The following is a 12,143-nucleotide window of genomic DNA, read 5'->3' as shown; positions in this document are numbered from 1 at the left end:
TTACTAAACATAGAAAAAAAAGATAAGTCCCATAAAAAAATGTATTATTTATGGCCAGCAGAATTCCAGCCTGCAGCAGCAGGCTGAAACTCTTAACTTTTCTTCAACCCAATGGGTAATGGGTGGGTAAAACTTATGAAAACGAGTACTTCTCAAGTGGTCGCTTAATTGTGGGAAAAATATTATTTTCATGGGGAATACATATCTGTAGCACATAATATAAGAGATCATATATATATTAACAATTCATCCTGCATCTTTCACAAGAGACATTGTGAAAGTGTTAAATTGTTATTCATAAAAATTTGTTGTTCAAGCACATGGAAGTTATAATTTTAGAAATTTCTCAATGATAGAAGCTGTTGGATATATATTATTTTCAACAGTTGTCTGTTCTATTTTAACACACTTATAAGTTCTACCTGTATGTTTGAATGTAACTGTTGTTTAGTCTTGATTTTGACCCACTTTAAACATACAGATTTAATTCAAACATTACACTGTCAAGGATGGGGGTAACAATACAAATATTTCATGAGTTTATCATATCCTAATTAAGTTCACTACAACTAAACAATTTCTTTACATGAGTAAGACAATGTAAGTAGTTGACTTTCATTAAAGCATTTTTTTCTAGTTTTTTTTTACTATACTTAATGTTAATATTACAAGTTTAACTGATTACAAAAATATTAATTAGTTCATTAGTTGTACACTACTAAGGAGCTTATTAAATAATGAAGTAGAATAAGTGTTTTCTCATTAACTAATTGTACATGCCCTCGAAAATAATGATAATTACAATTCTTATTTTAGGTTAATGATAGTTTAATGAAAACAAAAATCATTAAAACTCTTATAAATTTTTTCAAAGTTTTTATTTTATGACTGCCTAATACTAATACTATAAAGCTGCCACATGTAAGATGGTTCTATTTTAGGTTTGGATTCAGGACACACTAAGAACATTTTTTTAGCTAAATGGCTCAATTATAAGGTCTTTAACCTCTGGCTGTGTTGAATGTACAAATATTTTGCTGCTATCATACTAATCGCGTACGATAGTGTTGCGTTCATTTTAAATCTAGGAGTGTGAGTGGTCAGTTGGCAAGATGCAAGGCCGATAGCTGCGGCCGGTTTACATTCCGCAGTCTATGTAGGTACTTGTTGTGAAATGAGTTTATTACTTATGTGCAATTACCATGCCGTAAGTCGATTTTTAACCGATTCTAACATACACGCGTGATGCGTTGAAGCGCTTTTTAATTTCGAAACGGAAAAGCGAAAACGGAAGGGTTTAAACACTCATCGGATATGAAGTGGTCGCGGGAGGTTGTTTTGAGCAGTCGCGTAAATGTTGTGGGGATAAACCTGTCTTGCAGAAATGTCACCTATTCTGGACTAGTAAATAAGAACGGAAATTGCATGAACATAAGGAAAATCGTAGATTATTATTATCGTTTTACACGTTGTTATCGTTATGTGGTGTTACAGCTAATTGACTGTTGCAAAAAGCAGGTATCAGATGTTAAAAATGCAGGCAGCAAACAATTGAATTATCTTCAGCTGTCCGTGAACTAGTTCGCTAAGCGTTTTGTAATCGCGACCTGGATATGCGCCATACTTCAATAGATACAGAGATCATTAAACGAAATATTGTCTAAGTGCCATTGAAGCGGTTGGTACATAATTACACGTTGCAAGCAAAAACGAATCGAAAAATTACTAATTCTATGGGCAAATTTTGTACATGCATATGTTCATACTACATGCTATGGTTTGCTTACGTTAAAAATAAGCCAATACAATGATAAAATAAGTTCAATATTAAATTTTCCTGTTATTAAATAACATGTCTTTATACTTGTTAAATTTTATAGTTTAATCAAACAAGGACAAACAACATTGTTAAATTATTTTATTTTGCATTAAGGATATCTCTGATGTTTATGGTTAGTAATAAAAATGTACTTTTACATATTCTGCAAAAGTACAATCTTTGTTGTAAAAATCTTCAAATCGAATACGTGTAAAGTTCAAAATAAAATAGCCAGAAAGCTATATAAATGGTTTCTATGTAATTACAAAGGTAAGGTAATAGGCGTTTTTGGGAGTGGAGGTACCGATCCAAATTTCAAAATGGGACAAAAGAACAAACAAAAAATCATGTCAAAAGGTTGAAATTATTAGAGAGCAGAACCTAGAAATTAAAAAAAAGGTCAGTCGAATTGAGAATCCTTTTCAGGACATCAAAAACAATATTATATCACTTCAAATCTTACAGCTAAGCTAAAATGTACTTACCTTCACATTAATTTGTATCAATCGCTTTACGAATAGCGAATCTAATGATATAATAATCTATGAGTAAACTACGCAGTTTTCTACATATAGAACTATATAATGAAAAAAAATAGAACTATATAATGAAAAATTTATGATTCTCTTTTGAAAATTTTCGTATAATTGAGTGACGAAATGCATGCATGTTTGCTGGATCTTGGCGCTTAGCCAGTACGACTTGTCATTATTTGCAATGCAGGCGTGCGCCTCATATGGCGATTGGCAGCAGGTCCATTCGCGGACTCCAGCGTGTAACCGGTTTGACCAGAATACACGGAGCTACACCATATAAAATGGCGTCGACGGTTTTACTCTGTAAAACAAACTCGACCATTCCCTCATAAATATAAGGTGCAAATTCTTGGATGTTTACGCAATTCATAAGCGTTATTAAAGTATCTCGCTGGGCTATTTTTGAGTATCCCTAAATGCGTGTTTAATGGAACTCTGCTTTATAGGCTTGATGCCACTGCTGTACGCCCACGCAACTGTTTAAAAGCAGGATTTAAGCGTGCTATAATTTCCATAACGAATTTCTATCAAGAGTGAAATCCTTTTCCGAGATAAAACATAAAAAAGTAAACATATGCCTGAAATAAGTGTACAATAAATCATGTCTGCCCACACATAAAATAAAAATATATTGTTTCTTATAAGTTAATATTAATAATTCCATGAACCATAAATGGTTGCCATAGTCAAATCAACTTTATTTACCGCCAACGCTTATCATGGTTAAAAAAATATTCGAATAAACTGGTTTACTATATCATGTAATACAATTTGTGATAAATGTTTTATCATGATTCATGCAGTACTTATCTTGATCCGACGTTTCCAATGTTATTAAAATATAATATGTTGGTACGAAATAATCCATCTACTTGCTGTAAACTGTGTGTACTGTTGAAAAATATTTCAACTCTATTAATAGTAGTTACTTGTGCTGTATAGGCTAATAACATGATGCTAAAACAGGAAATCGTCAATAGGCACGTGAGTTAACCAGATAGGTTAATCATGTTAGCATTCTAAATATGTATGTACCTATACATTTATTTCACCCTCTCGACAACGCCGATCGACGTCTTGCAACACTGCTCAAATTACACCTACATTCGTGGCCAGCGTCTTTGTGGTTTCATTTTACCGTATATTTCAACGCCTCGTTGTTTTTTGTTTTTTTTATTTTAATTTATTTAAACATATTTCGACGAATCAGAAACGGATTTGATTTTACAAAAAACTTATATTTATGTAAATAATATATATATGATTTTTTTTTATGAAATCAAGTCCGTTTCTGTCTTCCGTCGTGTGTAGAAAGTTCGCATCTATAAATCTAAATTGGTTTACCCGTACATTGATACATCAGAAAACTTATTTCACCAACATAAAGCTACATTATTCATCAGTGACAACACTTAGGCTAGATACTATCACAAGTTTTTATCCTGTGTCCACCTGAGTTGAGCCGGGACGAGTGGGAGCGACGAGTAATATTATAAAGCTGAAAAGTCTATTTGTATGTAATATTAATTGTTTGAATTGTTTTGGGCGCGGCTTTCGACTTAATTTTATTTTTCCCTTTTTTTTGTAAAAAATTGGTTTATTATTCTACTCTTAGTGAAACATTTTAGTTCAGACACGATTGTTGAATTATTTTTATAAGAACTGAACATTTTTGCAAATCTACATAGGTTAAATAAGTAACAATAGGTAGCTACTGTAAATCAGTGAATATTTCCCTTAATTGTACTTTGTCGTATTACCAGACTCATAATGTCAGTCACAACCCATTTCAATGTAAGTTTCTGGTCAATACATGTTACTGTAAACTGTTTAGACTTCATCAACATATCGCTTCTAGAATTTCATTCATTGAAATTTAATGAATTTTGAATGAAATAAATGAATGAACGAATTTCATTCAATTGTAGCTATAAAAATACTTGAAATATTTATAAAGACAATAATAGCATCCAACGGTTTTCAAATTTCCTCAAGCTTTTAATTTATCTGTGATGCCATCACCAGATTCTGATTTTCTTATATAATGACACCTTTGGAATATCTTCTTTTCAACAAAAAGGACTCATCAGAATCGGTTCATAAACGACGAAGTTTGTTATTTGAGACCACACAAAAATTGTGGAAGTTGCCTATATGTTATTCCAATTGTCCAGCTGTCTACGTACTAAATATTATTGCAATCGGTTCAGTAGTTTTTGCGTGAAAGAGTAACAAACACACACACACAAACACACATCCTTACAAACTTTCGCATTTGTAATATTATAGTAGGATAGGATTAATAATATTAGTAGGATAGGATTGAGTAACCTTCTCCTTTTTTTGAATTCGGTTAAGAATAGAAGATTGTATGTATACAAAATGTAATTGTATACTAATTATCATGGTCTGGAATTTGTAACCGTTATGTGAAATAATGTTCATCAAATAAAGATATTAAATATTGAATATAATATGTAAATATCGTTAAGTTGCCTGCACGAAGTATATAGTGTGTACATTCGGATTTTCTCCGTCCGCGTGTTGGTCATCGACGCGACGTAGTGAGGCGGAAGCGTAAGATTCATTAGAAATTTCATTTGCCAGATCGCATCTGTTTACATACAATCGTTAATGCTTCTTCAAGTTCGAGGTCATTCACATGAACAGATACCAGTATAGAATCAATTTTAGTGTGCTATGTAAATATAGGTGTCATGTTTTAGCTTTTGCGGTTATGCAGACTACATGAGGTGTAATGATTATGTTTTAGGCAGTGCTAAAGATGATGGATTCCATAATTTACTGTATTCTACCAACTTTTTCTATGTACTTTATATATATTATATACGTATATCACACTAATATTATAAATGCGAAAGTTTGTTTGGATGTTTGTTCGTTAATCACCCTGAACTGAACTACTGAACGGATTTTCATAAAATTTGGTATACAGTCAAGGTATGAGCTGACTTGGGTGATAGGATACTTTTTATACCAATTAAATGCTCCCTTGGGATAAAACAGGAATCTTGATATCCGGGCGGAGCCGGGACGAGTATCTAGTACTTCATATAATTCACTCAATAATTCGTCTACTAAACGATATTATTAACAGAAGTATTAACTAGTAAGGAAACACGAGTTAGTGTGATACCGCTTCATTCCAAATCATTATTTAAAATAAACATTCCTTCTTAATGACATAAACATTAATTATGCATATAAATACCATGACCTTAACTGACGCCCCTGTCTTGCATACATTTCGTAGATATTATGTTATCGGTCAATTACAAGATTACTATTATTTTTTAAATATGTAAGTAATTCTTGATATGATAACTTAACATTATCACAATCATATCATTTTGAATCGTGAGAATCCTTAACTACGTTTGATTAGCTATGCAATGATAAGATAAATCTTTAATAAAATATGATAACATACGTCTGTTTATCTTCACTCTCTTGAAATAATTCAGTGTCGATTATGTTATGCATTATATGCATTGTAATTTCATATCTTTCATATACCGGATGTTTGGTAGATTTGAAGACTTCAAGGCAAAATAAACCTATAAAATAAGTATTATCCTAGATAATATTTTTAAAATCTGTTTTAGATTGTATGTGTTTACTTGAGTTTGATCTTTGACATGTCTTTAAGCAATATCATTAACGTTATTAAGATATATTTATTTTTTAAATTCTAACTTATTTTATTATAAAGGGGAATTATAGTACCTACGTAATTTTTATTACATTATTTTATAATAACCGCAAATGATGCTTCATTCATATTGTTTACGTTGGAAGGCACTGATGACCTGTCTGCCTAGAAATCAAATATGGTTTCTTTAATGTGAATCACGTCACATATTTTTTGGCCTACAGCAACCATGAGTAATAGTAATCACAATGACTCTTGTGCTAATTTTTCCGTTCAAACAGAAGTCTAATGAGCAGAACATTCCGAAGATCTAAATGTCTAAAAGTCCTTGAAGTTGACTAGCTAGCTACACATCTGGTTGATTTGATGGTTGATTTCAATGGTATTCGCGCAAGCATGGGCTATAAAGATAACATTACAAGTACTTTTGTAATTCGTTTAAGTAGGTATGTATTTAGTAGAGACATGGAATCAAAAATACGCAAAAATGTTTATTTTCTCTAACTTTTGTTTCGTTTATTATAATGTTAATAAACCATTCTTCGTAACAATTACTTGTTGCAAAATAAATATATTTTTTGTTTTTGAAAGAATATTCATAATATTTTTAATAATTACACAATCGCTTAATATATTGCCTGAAAACATTACATGCTGCCTAATTTTTTACATAAAAATACTTAAAATATGTTTCTACAAATAATATTGCTCTTAAAATTCATGCTGTGTGCATCTGATAACTTGAATTTTCGATGCGCATTTCGTTTTGTGCACCTCCAGCACGAACATTGATTTATTTTTAAAGCACGAAACTGGTTACTGACTATTTATTATAAGTTATTATACGTATTATCATATTATCTTCCTGATGTCTTTTTGACAATTTAAATTTCATATTGTAAATTGCAAAGATTCGTGAGTATGGAAAAATGTAAAAGCAAAGTTTGTATTGTATACGAATCGTCGTCATTTTCTTTTTGTGTTTGTTGCTGTATATAAATATGAAAGCAAGTTACAGACGTACCTCAAAAGTTTTAGTGTGGTACCCGTAATGATTATCGTGTGGTTTCACACATTGTGCAGCGAAAGTGCCGATGCGTTTTGCTCGACTGAGTCGACGGACCGGACCTTCGCGGGTCCACAGCAAGTGGGTAATATGTCGCGCTCCACTCGCTTTTTCTCGGATATGACCACTTTCTTAGAATAAAGAGTAGTCATTTGCGGCCTTGCTTGTAATATGCGAGCACACCGTTGAGTTTCTACAATCGTAAATCCTTATTTGCGGCAAATTGACTTGTTTCCAAAGTCAACGTGACTCTTTCTCTAGATATTTTAAATGTACAGAATCTTGAAATAACGAATTCTTGATGGAAATATTTTCGTGAGAATTATTTGGTATTGCGCAACTGTTTGCTAAATATTATGCTGTTATTAAACGATATTATCGAGTCAAGGTTTCCTCGCGAAAGGATTTAAGAACTAAGTAATCCTGAATATTATATACGCTCGCATTATGGCGTTTTACTTTTAATTGTATTGTAAATTTTATACTATGGTAAAAACTAGAGGAAATCGGACTTTACAATCAAGATCTAAAACACACCATTTGATAATTTTTCGTATTTGTGTTGCCTTTTTCCCAAACATGAAATATTCACGCTATACCTACAGTAGAGGAACATACATTAGACATAGTCAATTCGTCCCCTTTAAGTAAACCTGCAAATAAGAAACGAGCGGCTCTCCCCTCGCGCAACTTGTGCTCCTATTGAATGCGTCACCTGTTAACTGAACAAGTGCATGTGCTTCGTTTTATGATTCAGACGTGGATATGAATTATTTCGTGGTATATTTGACGACACCCTGGTTTATTCATCTTTAGACGCGACTAAAATGAAGCCCTTTGTGTCGTTAATAACATTATTTAGGTTTCACACAGATGAACATAAAATAATATAGAGTTGGTACGGCACAGAATGTAACATGAATAATTATATTTTACAATCTGTAAGTACAAAACTCAAATTCCCAATTCGAAAACAGTTGTCTTTTGCTGGGTGCCTAGGTAAGCATTGTAATAAATTACGTATTGAAGTGGAAGTATGACTTAATCGTTTTGTTTAAAGTGTGCATAACTTCACGTAGAGGCATTCCAGGATCGTGACCGAACTTTTGGAGTGATGATTGATTGAGTTTTGCATTAACTCATTAACTGCACCATGATTATAAGCTATGTAATATAATCATTTGTATGCACACGTCATTAATAATATGCGTTTTTGATGAATTGACTTGTAAAATTTAAACGATTTGTTGAATAACTTCTTTTTAAATTGGATTGTTTACTCATGCATCTGTCAAGAGTTTGATTGTCCGGGAACTCGCGTGGTACGCATTTAGTCTCAGGTACTGTGAGTAACGAGCTCGAGTCGAGTTTGGGTTAATGCACTCTCGTCCACTAAATTGCCTTATGCTCTTCAGATTTCATTGTAAGTGGTAAACAGATTATATAAATCTCTTTATGTCCATTGACGTATAGCGTATAAGTAGATTACCTAGCTCACCGTCGCGCTTAGGCGTGTCACACATTAAACATTTGACTATAATGTTTGGTAAATACCAAGGAAACTGTTTAAACATTTCCACGGGTGGCTACGGTATTATGGTCGTAATCTCAAGCCGTGGCCTATATATTGGAATCGTTTTATGCGATTTTTGTTGTTCCGAGTTCTATTCTCAGATTCCACTCGAATACCAAACGATTTTGCTAGTTCAGTCATCGCATAGAGAGCGATGTAGGAAACTAAAATAGCTGAACGAGCTTAGCGAAGTTTACGTCATGCATTTCTACTAATGAACTCACTTTCTCTCATATAATTGATTATTTCTTTATATTTATAATGATGCAAAACTTCAATCAATTTATTAAATTATTAAAATCTTATAAAAAATGTTCACATAAGTGTTATGATTGAAGATATTTGGCTGAATCTTTTAAACAAATGTTATATATTTGTACATCGTAATATGTTTTCTTACATTACACAGAACCATTGATATAGAAAATGATATACGATATCTCCCGGTAGCAAGCCATTCAATACGTACTCGCACATAGAAGGTATGATTTCTTACCTATATATACATATATACGCAAGTAAAACCACTCTAACCACTGAAGAACTCCAACTTAATACCAATTAAGTGTCAACACAAAAAAAAAATTTGCATAATGTAATTGATGTTCAAAGTCAGTCAGTTAATTATTAGTAATTATTTTATTACATAACTAACCTAACCAAATTCTGGACGGTTATTGAACTACATATACTATAAATAATATTCTTTAGCTAATTCTAGATTATGAAAAGTTTATCATATATAGATATTATATCATAATACCTTGTTTTATGATATTTTTATTTTTAATTATATGCTAAATTTAGTTCAAGTTCAGCCAGGTGTTTTGATGTGAAGAAATTACAAATGAAAAAACATATTTCTGTGTTATATTGTTGTTTATAAAGAATCAGCATGTTGTAGCAAAACTACACGTTTGAAAATATCCCTCATTACGATGTTTTTATAAAAATATCATGAATACAAGTTAGGTCGGAAGGCAACTACCTCTACAACCCGCATCTGACACTCGCCCACATCTGGTTATGTCATTTTTTATTTACCTTTCTCTTACGGTTTGTACGTAATACTGCTTATTTAAAAGCAGGATATACTTTATTTCGCAATCGGAAATTTGAACTAAATCTATACATGGGTAAAGTCCGTATAGAGACAATCGCTCTTTACATTAGTTCTATTTGATAATTATTAATATCTTACCACATCATTCGGTTCTGGGATGTTGTATAAGTTGTAAATGAAAGCCGGTAGCGAAAGATGGCTGATAAGTATTGATGGGGCCCGTCAAACCCGCCACGCTTCACCTGTTGCGGTCGGCCCTCTGACCGGCGCGACTGCTGAATCCACTCAACGGTGAAATTATACACATCTGTTCCGTACACCCATTGTCTCAATAGTCGATTCCGTGTCTTCGTTATTGATACTATAATTCCTTCGATAAAGATTCTCATTATCGAATACCGTCAAACCTGTTCTCGTTTCGTGGAAAACGGCGCAACGTGAGGTATTTTTGCATGAATTTTTGACGTTGCTCGAACAATATCGGATGTAATTTGTTTTATTCTTGGGTGTAGTTAATGAATGTTCTAAAGGTACTAAGGAACTACATTTAGATATTGTTTATATCGACAAGTCAGAAGAACAGTGAGCGCTTCTGTTCTGTATGGCGCCAGTCTGACGCCTTAGCCGTCGTTGCCAAATGCCCAATCATAATAAGGAACATATTTTTTGTAATATACGTTTCTGCTTTACAATTATATCATCATTACCATATTGTATCATCATATTACAGTTACACACTGTACACTTAGTGTATGTATATAACATGGTTTGGATTCGATATCTAATTTCTCCAAATCAATTTATGCGTTTTCTTGAATAGATTAAATTACATAATTGGTAAATAACATCGTTTGCTATATGATATGCATGCTTTCAAAATGTCAGCATAGCACGCACGAAACTCACCATTGATTCCAAATGCGTTGCCTTGAAATCGTGATAGAATTGTGGTCGTGCTTCGCCTTTGCTCAAGTAATGTATTCACTCGTTGTTATTTTAGTTGGCAATCATACGCCTACGACGTACACCAAGATGAATCAAACCGTAGGATTTCCCCATTGACAACATTCATACTACATTTTAACGATGACAAAGCGTAAGTTACAAATGAAGCAAACGAGAGCGGCTTAAAATAAGCGTGTTATTATAATGTGTGATATTCTCGAAATCGTTTTATGCGTTTACTTTCCAACAACGCGCTTGCATTTTTCCACGAGAAAGCGGAAACGCGCGTGTCTCAACAATGGCTGGAGGCCCGAGCTGAGCTACATTCTGCGTTGCTATTGTATATTATTCTGAGAATCGCCGATAAGTGCCGGCATGCAGGTGGAGTGTTACTACTATTCAAGTATTCGTCAATCTGGAGATTGCAGACAATTTAGAAAAGCTGCAACATTTTCATTCGTATAAATTTTCTAGACAAATCCCACAGGGCGTATGTTTCATGGGGTAGCTTGGGAAAAATAATCCAATCGTATCCCTCACACGAGGGTGATGGTATCGATTTCTTGTATTCGAATGCCTGTTAAGAATATTAACAAGCGTTAACAGCTCAAAACAAACGTAATATACGTACTTTAATTGTTTTATAACATAAATACAAGAGAATGCAATTTTTTATACATTTAAATTTGTAGTGCGGATGAAACGACGACAGGATACAAGCCCCTCTGAGCTTACAATGGGCAGTAAATGACAAAAAAAGTTTTTATTCATGATCCAGGTTGAACACAATACGCCCGCGCCTCAGCTAACTTCCCACGTATCTACGAATAACTATTAAACGAACAGCTTAATGCGCATCAAAATGACAATTCTTACCTACTTGCTATATTTAAAAAAAGCTACACTTAACAAATCACCTGCACGTCTTTAATATTATAAATCAACCTAACAGAATCGCGTAGTTTCACGTTGCAAGGCAGCGTCTTATGATATAATATTTTTTATAAAAATTATATAATTAATAAGGAGGTAGATTCTAAATGCGTTGCCGCTATAATAAATATAATATATGCTACTTTTTACCGCGGTGAAATGTCTGATTTCTATAGAAATTTCTTGGAATACCCGGGCGGAATGCTAGATTTAAGATATAGTTACTAACTAGTTAAACAAAAATATTAATAAAATTAATATAGAATACAAAAGATGCATAACCTTACTGTAAAAAACTGACATAATATTACTGATAACTAGTAGGTATTTCGTGAGTCATTTAAAACAAAGTTCTCCATGTTAACTTCAAAAGTAACCGTGAGAACCGAATGTGTTACCTATCTCGTCGTTAATAAACGAAACACCTGATTGTTTTCTTGCGTTTCATTTGTATAGTTACTATGTAAATAAAGGATAATTACATATCATTCTTAAATAAAGGATTGTTGTTGTTTTTTAATCCTATCGCCTTTTG

The 12,143-nt window shown here is 32.8% G+C and overlaps 1 protein-coding gene across 6 annotated transcripts in view; it reads left to right on the top strand.

The window, feature by feature from the left end:
• LOC119829911 (formin-binding protein 1-like) overlaps positions 1-12,143 on the top strand; it is a 34,662-nt gene that overhangs the window by 847 nt on the left and 21,672 nt on the right. The window lies entirely within an intron of this gene.

This window comes from Zerene cesonia, chromosome 11 (genome assembly GCF_012273895.1).
Source record: "Zerene cesonia ecotype Mississippi chromosome 11, Zerene_cesonia_1.1, whole genome shotgun sequence".
In the NCBI taxonomy this organism is placed as follows: Eukaryota; Metazoa; Arthropoda; class Insecta; order Lepidoptera; family Pieridae; genus Zerene; species Zerene cesonia.
This window is presented reverse-complemented; position numbering and strand designations above follow the sequence as displayed.